Below are 9273 nucleotides of genomic sequence, written 5' to 3' on the forward strand. Positions count from 1 at the left end.
CCGCACCACCCCGCATGTATGAGGGGCCGGTGCGACGCTCCGGTGGCATTGCTACCCCCCAGGGCCCCCGTCCCGCCTAACCCTGGAGCGGTTGACCACGATATCTAGCCCTTTGACTTCCCACGGACGGGCTTTGAACAGTGGACCTCTCCACGCGGTTGTGTCAGGTCAGCACAAAGGGACACCTGGGAGCAACATCCGGGCCAAACCCACAGCTACATCCCCTCCGTGTAGACCCGACGCGTCCATTTCCCCCTCCAGGTGCCGGCAGCGCGCCGTCCGTGAGGGGGGCCATGTCCCGGAGACGCGTGCGTCGCCTCTCGACATGCCACAACACCACCCCGCATGTATGAGGGGCCGGTGCGACGCTCCGGTGGCATTGCTACCCTCCCAGGGCCCCCGTCCCACCTAACCCTGGAGCGGTTGACCACGAGATCTAGCACTCTTGACTTCCGTGGACGGGCTTTGAACCAGTGGACCTCTCCACCGGTTGTGTCAACGCCCAGAGGGACACCTGGGAGCAACATCCGGGCCAAACCCACAGCTACATCCCCTCCGTGTAGACCCGACGCGTCCGTTTCCCCCCTCCAGGTGCCGGCGGCGGCGCCATCGTGAGGGGGGCCACAGCCCCGGAGACGCGTGCCGCCTCTTCGGACATGCCACAACACCACCCCGCATGTATGAGGGCCCGGTGCGACGCTCCGGTGGCATTGCTACCCCCCAGGGCCCCCGTCCCGCCTAACCCTGGAGCGGTTGACCACGAGATCTAGCCCTTTGACTTTCCGACGGGTTTTGACCAGTGGACCTCTCCACCCGGTTGTGTTACAGGTCAGCCCATAGGAACACCTTTGGAGCAACATCCGGGCCAGACCCACAGCTCCATCCCTCCGTGTAGACCCGACGCGTCCGTTTCCCCCTCCAGGTGCCGGCGGCGCCGTCCGTGGGGGGCACACCCCGGACACGTGTCAGGCGTTTGCAACCGCCACAACACTTCCAGACTTGTGAGAGGCCGCCTACGCAAGATTTGGCGGCATGCTAGCCCCCGGAGGCCGCCGGCCCACTCGTAGACGCGCGAAGGAGCAATCCGCGTAGAGGGAATGTTCAGATACTTCTCCATCACGAAAAATTATGAAAAATTACCATCGTTCCTATAGCACATGTGCCCACGTCGTGTGAAAAACTCATGATTTTATCGCGCTCCGAGTATTTAATAATATTCACGCCGCATCGTTACCGCAGAACGTCTACTACCGTGTCATCGCCGTCCGTGAGGGGGGGCCACACCCCGGAGACGCGTGCCGCCTCTTCGGACATGCCACCACACCACCCGCAGTATGAGGGCCCGGTGCGACGCTCCGGTGGCATTGCTACCCCCCAGGGCCCCCGTCCCGCCTAACCCTGTAGCGTTTGACCACGGGATCTAGCCCTTTGACTTTGCACGGACGGGATTTGACCAGTGGACCTCTCCACCCGGTTGTGTTAGGTCAGCCCATAGGAACACTTTGGAGCAACATCCGGGCCAGACCCACAGCAAGATCCCCTCCGTGTAGACCCGACGCGTCGTTTCCCCCCTCCAGGTGCCGGCGGTGGCGCCGTCCGTGAGGGGGGCCAAACCCCGGAGACGCGTGCCGCCTCTTCGGACATGCCACCACACCACCCCGCATGTATGAGGGGCCGGTGCGACGCTCCGGTGGCATTGCTACCCCCAGGGCCCCCGTCCCGCCTAACCTAGAGCGGTTGACCACGAGATCTAGCCCTTTGACTTTCCACGGACAGGCTTTGAACAGTGGACCTCTCCACCCGGTTGTGTCAGGTCACCTCAGAGGGACACCTGGGAGCAACATCCGTGCCACCGACAGCTACATCCCCTCCGTGTAGACCCGATGCGTCCGTTTCCCCCCTCCAGGTGCCGGCGGCGGCACCGTCCGTTAGGCCCGGATGCGTGCCGCCTCTTCTAACATGCCACAACACCACCCGGTTGTGGTAGGTCATCCCATAGAAACACTTGGGAGCAACGTCCCCTCCGTATAGACCCGATGCGGCTCTTTCCGCCCTCCAGATGCTGGCGGCGGCGCCGTCCGTGAGGGGGGCACACCGCGGACATCAGGGGGTCACACTCCGGAGACGGGTGCCGGGCGTTTGCAACCGCCACTAAACTTCTGTCGCATAGCTGTTTTTGATTTTAATAAAATATAAGGACCTATATTCAAAAGAACATGACGACACAGTATTAATGTGCTCGAAAAAATACAAACTATATATATTCATAATCTATGGAAAAAATTACAAACTACATATATATTCATATAATACATAAAAAAGCATAAAACATATTAAAAAAGCATAAAAACATATGTAAAAAGCATAAAAACATATGAAAAAACGCATGTAAAAATATATATAGCTATGCCGTCGGCATAGAAACGGCAGGGTTTTGGGAGGCGCCGTGCCGCGGATCGGTGACGTGGCACCTATGCCGACGGCTGCCGTCGGCATACCTACGCCGCGGATCGGTGACGTGGCATGCGGAGATATGCCGACGGCCGCCCGTCCCGACCGTCGGCATAGGGTTGATGGCGTTAGCCGCCAGTCACGGGCGGGGTCGCCGGGCCCACAGGTATGCCGACGGCTGGTTTATGCCGACGGCTGCTGTCGGCATGTCTGAATCTACAGCAACGGCCGTTCTGTGCCGATGGCTGCCGTCGGCATAGCTCCATGTAACCCAACAGCCAGGGTAGGCCGACGGCCAGGAATGGGCTGTCGGCATATCTCAAACTACGTCGACGGCAGCCGTAGGCATAGGTTTGGCCGTCGGGGTAGGACCGTTTCCGGTAGTGACTATGGCTCGTAAGGATATCAAACCTCTGCATATACACAAATTTTGTGTGGAATGAAGATATTTGTACACTTTGTTTTGCTGTGACAGGTAATGTGTGGAGTAATTAACTGTAAGGAATAATACGTACCAAGATGGGCTCATTTGGAGCGGCCTCCACTTTACGGGTTTTTCTAGCTGATGAGTAGATGGGGGTAATATCAGATTTTTGTGTGAGCTGATTAAACAGGAGAGATCAGCTCGAGGATCAGTACGTGAGGACTTGCAGGAAAGCCTTGCTCCTCGAGGATTCCCCTTGGCGTGCCTGCCAGAGGGAAACAAGATTCATGATTTCTCGAAGATGCATGTATCATAGAACGATGAAGGAAGGTGTTGCTGCTCAGCTGCGAGAGAAGTCTACCCGTGGCGTCTCCCCGGCGGCTCGCCGGCCGCGGTGGCGGGCTGAGGCGATGTCTTCAGTGCCCGTGCTCCATCATCACCAGATCGAAGCATCCCCGAACAGAACACCACTGTCGGCTGTGCCGCCTCCCGCCCTCCCCTGCTCCCGAAGTCCACCGGCCCTCCCCCGCCTGACTCTGCTCCTTGGCTCGGTCGCTCATCACCAATGGGTGGAGATGCCATTGGTGGCGAGTCTGCCCTATACAGGAGGCGCTCCAGATCCGGCCGCGAGCCGTGGATCCCCCATCGGCCGCGTGATAGAGGGGGCGGGGCTGCTCGTGGAGCTCGATCTGGGCATAGCCCAGCCCGTGTAGGGCACTGCTCCTTCCGGATCTGCAGCCATCTCCTTAGCTGCGGTGGCGGTGCATAATCGAGGGGAGTGGGACGCTAATTACTGCCTAACCCGAAGAGAGATATTTAACCAACAAGGCAACAACAAGCACGAGCAACTAAAAATTAGCGATCCTCGTTAGGAGGTTTCGCGGGGCTAAGTTAGACGTGTGTTTGGCACATGGTACCAACAACAACCGCATATTTTAATTGCTGGTCGTTATAGGCCTAATCTCTAGTAGATATGCTGTGAGAGGCGATGGTAAGCATCATGTCCTGGATGACCAAGGCGATGGTGCCAAACGTCGTGAGGGGCGGCGAGCGTGGCGAGGGCGCGAGGTGGTGAAGGACATGCGAACGTGTAAAGCTCCCCCGTACTATTGCACCAAAGAATCTCTCACCGGGAATGAAGGTCCTTCACAGAGAAACCAAAGGGGTCAAAAGCGACGATGCAATGATTATCAGTAGTGAATTGACCAACAGAAATAAGATTTTTCATGATACGGGGTGTGACCAAGACATGGCGTAAATCAAGTGGTCTGTTAGGGAAGCGAGAAGGAAGTGAAGAATGGCCAGATGTGGTGACGGGGATGGCTGGACCATCGCCGACAACAACGTGACGATATATAGGATGGGGGAGGGAGAGAGAGAGGATAGGATATCGGCATCGGAGGAGAGGTGGGCGGTCATGCCGCTACCCATGACACACTCAAAGGCGGGCTGCTGTAGCATCATGTTGGTGAAGTGTTGAGCGAGAGCAGCGGTGTCCCATGTTGGTGTCGGGGTCATTGGTGCAGCGTAGGGTAGGACAGCGCCGTAGGGAGCGGCACCGTACGGGGTTGTACCATAGCTGTCGTAGGGCACACCAAGAGCAGCCAGAGGGGCGGGCATGTAGGCGTGGGCGCGATATCTTGGACCTCGTCCAAGGATGCTGCCGGTGTTGTTGGAGCGGGACTGCATGGGCCACATCTAGATGGTGCCAGTCCAAGGGTTGAACGGCATCGGCATGGGAGGAGCACCACCGGCGGCCTTCTAGCCCTTGTTCTTGCCTTTCCCCTTGCCGTAGCCGGTGACGTGGGGGTTGTGGGAGGAGGTAGGAGGCCGCCACGGCTGACCACCGCCGCCAGCACCTGGAGGAGCGCCGCTGCCGGAGGACGAGCCACCACCATTGGGAGGAGCGGGGATGGGCCCCTGGCGGTGTACAAGGCGGAGGCCGAGGTGCTGTTGGAGCGCTGAGACACCTTCGTCTCCTAGAGGAGCAACATGTTGCGGAAGGTGAGGAAGGATGGGAACAGCGTGAGGAGTGGAGTGATGTCGGCGATGCTGTCGGAGCGCTCGTGAATGCCCTTGATGATGTTGGTGACGAGTTCCACGTCGGAGACGGGCGCGCCGACCTCGGCAAGGGCGTCCGCGTCCGTCTTTTGCAGGTGAAGGTAATCGGCAATGGACCGATCCTCCTGCTTGATGCCATGGAACTCCTCGGCGAGATAAATCTCGCGGATCTTCTTGTTGTCGTTGAAGAGCTCGAGGACGGAGGTCCAGACCTTGTACGCTGTGGCGGTGGTAGGGTCGGTAGACATGATGAGGTCAACGATGTCCATGGCCATCTGAGCCATAGAGCCAGCGAAGCACCATGACATCGAGGCGGAGCCATGTGGGGTCGGTGGAGTGCATCTCGGTGGTGAGATTGTCCTCGACGGCGTAGGTGGTGACGGCGATGGTGAAGAAGTTCCTCCACTTGGGGAAGACGGTGCTCTTGAAATCGAGGACGACGGGGATGAGGGAGCGGATGCTCTGGATGGTGGTGGCCTGCGCCCAAAGAGCAGTGTTGGGACGAGGAGGGGTCTCGGGGGGGCACCATGGGAGGAGAGGGAGATGGGGTCCATCGGCGCAAGGGTTGAGGCCCGCGGTGCTAGGGTTGGAGAAGGGCGGATACCATGAAAGACTTTAGGAATATTTGCCACACTTGGCTTTTCCATTGCATGTTAATATATAGACATATTTAAAAATCCTAACCATAACATGAAAATCACAAAAATATCGATACTCGTCAATTTAGGAAATTAGGAGATATGTCATGATACCTGACATATTAGTCCAACAGAATTGATGTTGGGCACATGGGCATATGTGGATCTCTACGAGGACTACTTTGCCCCTAATGCGCTGTTCAATTCTTTTCTCGGCGTTCATTGGATGCAGAGACCATTGTTCTTGTGTATCATGCAAGGGGTTAGGTCTTATGGTGATTACTTCAATTTGATGAAGATAGAGTTCTCTGGTCTCTCCGAGTGCATGGCTTCTATCAGGATAATTGTGTAGGCACAACCGCAAATTCATGGGATGAATAGCTCTAGATATCTGAGAGCACGTGCCTAAAGGCAATGGTTAGATTTTCTACTACAGCGGTCAAGCTGATTGAACCTGAGAACTTGAGAGAACCAAATGCCAAAGACACAACTAGGCTCATGGCACTTGGAGAATCAAGAGAGTTCCTAGGTATGTTCGGATCCCAAGATTGCATGCACTAAAAATTGAAGAACTGCACATATACTGGACAAACAAAATACTAGGGCCATCGCAAAATTCCTACCATCATTATTGAGGCATATGCATTCAAAGACCACAGGATTTGGCACTCTTTCTTTGACATGACAGGATATCACAAGTCAACAATGACATCAACGTGATGCGGCGGTCTCCATTATTTGAAAGATTATGTGCGGGCAAAGATCCTACATGTGGTGAATGGAGAAGGGTAAACGAAAGATGGCCTAGCTTGCTTCGAACAAGAAGATCATTCCGAAAAATATGCGAGGCATGGGTTTTAGAGACATGAGAACTTTGAATTAGGCTCTTCTAGCCAAGCAAGCTTGGGGATTAATTCAGAATCTGGATAATCTTGTGGCACGACTACACAAGGACAAGTATTACCTCAACGAGAACTTGGTTTTTTCTTTGAACACAGTACAGACGCAAGCGCTCATATAAACCCGCATACACTCACCTCTATGAACGCACACACACACACCCTACCCCTATGAGCACCCGAGAGACTGAGCCGGCATATCATCTTGAGATTTTACGAAGTCAAATAAATTCAAGATAAATGCGAGCACCAGGATTTGAACCCTGATGGGTTGAGAATACCACTGTCCACCTAACCATCTCAATCAGAGGTTGGTTCTCAACGAGAACTTGGTTGATAAGTTTTTTTTACGGGAAATGCATCAGTCGTATGGCACTAGTGCCAGCTGGGGCACTAGGTCTCGGCCTTTCCGTACATTCCACTGGGCTAGGAAATGACGCCTAAATGTTAGGCCACACGGTCCATCTGGTCCTGGGCCTCTCCTATGGCAAATGCTAAAAACAGCTTATTCTGAGACATAACTTGTGCTCGCCTATATTGGAGGAGATCGACATGGTGGACTGGCCCAATAATTGTGTTAGTTAGAGGTTAATTCAAAAAGGTTTTGCAGTTTTTGAAATACATGTCTGCTTTTTTTACTACACACTGAACTCTTTCTATATACACGATGATCTTTTTTTTAGATACACGTTGAAATTTTTTCACATAAATGATGAACATTTATTCAAAATTTCAAATACATGTTGAATATTTTTCTATAGAAACCAGTGCCTGGATACGTGTCCACAGCAACGACCATGCATGTATAAGCCAAAGCTAGCTAAGGAACATCTATAGTTGACTTCTCCTGCTCTCCAAATAATATGCATCTGCTATACGTGTCCATGCATGGTACCCAACGAACTAAGCAACCACACAACATACATGGCCATGGCATGAAAGTCATCACACAGCATATCTTCAACGCATTCCAGCCACGAGTATCCCGCTATTCTGTGTGCGGAGCTTGTTTGAAAAATGGATGCCCATCAAGTATTGAAACTCGCCGGGCGTATATCTCGCTCTAATCATTTTGTTGGCTAGCGTAGCGCATAGAGATTCAGAGCATCCATAAGCGTAAGGCTACACGTACGTAGATGGATTTTATGTAGTTTAAGTTAAGCTGTAGAATTAAACTTGAACGATCAATCATGGGATCAACATGTACGTGCGACCGGGCTATAAATACCACCCCCCACAGAGCTCAAACTCACAGCACCTACAAATCCTTGCTACTTGCTACCTATAGTAAGCATTGCTTCCTCTCGATCAAAGATTTCGCAATGGCGCCATCGACCAAGCTCTTCCTCCTGCTCCTCGGCCTGAACCTGATGGTCGCCGCTGTGCACGGTGGCTGCGGACCCCACTGCCCGACCCCGCCGCCACGTCGACGACCAACGGCTCGTGTCCGATCGACACGCTGAAGCTGGGCGTGTGCGCCAAGGTGCTGAACCTGCTAAAGCTTGGGCTCGGTGTGCCGCACAGCGAGACGTGCTGCCCGCTGCTGGCCGGTCTGGCCGACCTGGACGCCGCGGTGTGCCTCTGCACCGCCATCAGGGCCAAGGTCCACGGCGTCATCAACCTCAACGTCCCCATCGACCTAGTGCACCTGCTCAACCAGTGCCACAAGACCTGCCCGCCCGGCTTCACCTGCCCGCTCTGATCGATCGACGTATACTCGTCCAAGCATGGCATGCTGCGTACACATGCCATGCATTGCACCTTCCTATTCCTATATGCTACTCCAGTTTGTTTATCAGTTCATCTATATGTCTCGTGCATGCCTAAGTTTCGTGTCATGCATTCGCGTTATGCATGCATGCAGTGGTCACTTCGTGTAGTGTGTGAAAGTGTGTCATGTTGTTGTGGTGTCCAAATAAATAGGCCTCGCAATCGGGGGTTTGTATCATGATGTGAAATACCGTACCGGTTATATGCTCTGAAATATGTTGAAGTTGTGTTAACTCGAGCTGTGTGTTATATATATTCTGCCTCTTCATAGTCCACTACTAAAACATGATCAGCCCGACCATGTTTTCGAAATGGGGTTGCTTGTTCTGTGAGTAGTCCTCATGTGGTAGGTTTGTATAGGTTTTCGCCCGGTTTTCCAGTAATTAACCGGGCAACTCTCTTCTGCTTAATTAATCGATGAGGCAAATCTTTTGCCTCCGTTTCGAAAAAAAAACTACTAAAACATATACTCCCTCCATTCCATACTATAAAACCAGCATTCTTAAGTTTAAGATCAAAGAGGCATACAACTTTTTGACAAGTCAAACCTCACAAATTTTGATCTCTCTCTTTGGAGAAAAACATTTACATCTGGAATGCCAAACAAATATCATTAGATTCATCATAAGAGTAGTTTCATATTTTAGATATTTGATATGGTAGCTACAAATAGTTTTCTCTCTAAACATGATCAAAGTTTGCAATCTTTGACTTCTCAAAAAATCTATACGCGCTACATTATGGGAGGCAGGGAGTACATGCACCTAGATCAAAGTCAACTCTATGATTTATATGGATCATAGGAAGAGAAAAAGAAATAAATTGGATCAACGATGAATTAATTTATTATTGACGAGAGCTTTATCGCCAACAACATGCAGATACATGGCAAGGGAGATGTAATGCGAGACCATGCAGCAGCGATCTTTGTATGGGCTAGGCAGTTCATCTCATCCTTACATGCAGTTACGGACCAGAAACGTCTCGAAGCATAGTTAAAATGTTTAGAGTTGCATTTTCTTTGCATGGA

General features: G+C 52.7%; 1 pseudogene; it reads left to right on the plus strand.

Moving 5' to 3' along the window:
• Positions 1 to 7740: 7740 nt before the first annotated feature.
• LOC125506471 lies at positions 7741 to 8435 on the plus strand (annotated as a pseudogene).
• Positions 8436 to 9273: the final 838 nt, after the last annotated feature.

This window comes from Triticum urartu, chromosome 5 (genome assembly GCF_003073215.2).
Source record: "Triticum urartu cultivar G1812 chromosome 5, Tu2.1, whole genome shotgun sequence".
In the NCBI taxonomy this organism is placed as follows: Eukaryota; Viridiplantae; Streptophyta; class Magnoliopsida; order Poales; family Poaceae; genus Triticum; species Triticum urartu.